The following is a 2174-nucleotide window of genomic DNA, read 5'->3' on the forward strand; positions in this document are numbered from 1 at the left end:
CCAGTAGTGTGATACTTGCACCCGTGAACCTAAAAAAGAACAAGAATTACAAGGAATTAATATCAGGCCAAAGTCTACCCTCCAAAACTGGGGAGCAACATTTTTTTCTTTCTTTTTTTTTTTTTTTTTTTTTTACTAAATTAAGTACAGTTATGAATCACATAAAGATATTTTGGCCAACAACAGACTGAATATGACAGTGGTCACAGTGGTCCCATAAGACTGTATCGCCTACTGACATCATGGCTATCTTAATTCACGTAAGTAGACTTCGCGATGTTTCCAAATGATGAAACAGACAAATAATAGATTTCTTCGAGTGCATCCCCACCATTACACTTTGAATGACTACACTGAAAAAGCTGATGTCAAAAAATTAACTTATAGCCAGGTATAGTGGCTCACACGATCACTTGGGGAGGCTCAGACAGAAGGATCATGGTGAGTTCAGGGCCCGCCCGGGCTGCCTTTTATTCCTACCTCTCTTGCCTGCACTAGTCACAAATAATTTCTACTTTGATATTTTCATTTGTAAACTAAGAATAGTAATATTCTCCTTGCTAACTTCAAAAATATACCTTAATCTTTACAATAAATGGGAAATATGAAGCTCAAAGAGGTTAGGTCATATGCTACATAATCAGTAGGTTAAAAAAGACAAGAATTTTAACTCAGTTCTAACTGACTCTAATGTCTATGCTCTTCCACAATACAGGTCCCACAGAAGCAGCAGGAATGTTAAGACTCCAACCCAAGGGGCCACTAAAGAGAACTAGCAGTGGGTCTGGAGTCAGACTATACAGGATCTGAGCTCTACCACATGCTAAGCCTTGTGGTCTTCAGCAGCGTAATCCCCTGTGCTTCAATTTTTGTCATCTGTAAAATGGGACTAAAATTAGTACTTATGGGCTGGTGAGATGGCTCAGTGGTCTAAAGCACCTACTTAGAACAAGCTTAGCAAAGCACAGGGACCGCGGTTCAATCTCCCAGCACCACATGCCAGCCAGCCCCGCTCCCTGGTGGGCTGAGCTGGCCACACACACACACACACAGACACACACACACACATAAATAAATAAATAAATAAATAAATAAAATTAAAATACTTAAAAAAATACCTGAACCTATAAAAAAAATAAAATAAAATAAAATTAGTACTTATGTCTAAGGTAAAAGCATATATGAGTTAGTATGATGGAAACATTTAAAACATAGGCCAGCATAAAGAAAATCCTCCATAAAATACTACCAGCTACCATTATGAAAGTCAAGTATGTCCTCCAGAGAACTGAGTCACAGCCTTCTGAACCTGAGAACAGCTATCAGCATCAAGTCTTGAAAAATGCAAAGAAGTTTGCCAAGACAAGAAAATCCACTCCAAGGGAACACTATGAGAAATAGGGGGCCAGGGAGATGGCTCAGTGGAATAAGCGCTTCCCTGGCAAGTGCAAAGGCCTGAGTTCAATTCCTGGTTCCCCCCCCCCAAAAAAGGGGGGGTGCGGGGAGATGGCTCAATGGAATAAGCACTTGCCTGGCAAGAGCAGGGGCCTGAATTCAATCCCCAGTTCTGCCAAAAAAAAACTATGAGAAATAAGGCTCAAGAAAGGAAATGTATTCAACAAGTAAGGGCAGAACATAAGCAGCTGAAATTTTATCAGTGCTGCTTTAGTGGTACATTGCTTGACAATAAGGATACCTTCTGAGAAACAGATGATTTCATCATTTTACAAATACTAAGGAATAGGCATACTTACACAAGCTTGATAATCACATAACATTAAAAAGGAAATTACAGGAAATAATTTTATTGCTGGCATCAAGTTGTATGTTCTGTACATAAGTGTGCTGTTCTTTTATTGAACTTGCAGGGTGGTAAATTTGTTCATACCAGGAATACCATAAACATGTGAGCAATGTGTCATGCTACAACATCATCAGGGCAACAATGTCAGCAAGCAAGAGGATTTTTGAGCTTCATGATAATCTATGAGACCACCACAGTATATTCAATCTGTCATTGAATGAAACATTGTTATAGGGCAAGGAACTGTGTTTCTTATGAATCCATAAACACCCTTCCTACTCACATGAACTGGTTACTCATAAAAGCTTCCTTAGGGGCTTTGCCTAATAGCTCAGTTGTTTAAAACACTGCTTGGGTAAATGCAGGCAGG

The 2174-nt window shown here is 39.3% G+C and overlaps 1 long non-coding RNA gene across 2 annotated transcripts in view; it reads right to left on the reverse strand.

Moving 5' to 3' along the window:
• The window catches only part of LOC111812189, a 10410-nt gene that overhangs the window by 4613 nt on the left and 3623 nt on the right, over positions 1-2174 (reverse strand). The window contains exon 3 of one of the 2 annotated variants that reach the window (XR_002817761.1): positions 1531-1567. The exons of the other annotated variant lie outside the window; for it this stretch is intronic. This is a non-coding gene — a long non-coding RNA (uncharacterized LOC111812189). Of the gene's footprint in view, positions 1-1530; positions 1568-2174 lie in introns of those variants that run through there. 2 annotated transcript variants of the gene reach the window in all.

This window comes from Octodon degus, unplaced genomic scaffold (genome assembly GCF_000260255.1).
Source record: "Octodon degus isolate 3935 unplaced genomic scaffold, OctDeg1.0 scaffold00116, whole genome shotgun sequence".
Taxonomy (NCBI): domain Eukaryota; kingdom Metazoa; phylum Chordata; class Mammalia; order Rodentia; family Octodontidae; genus Octodon; species Octodon degus.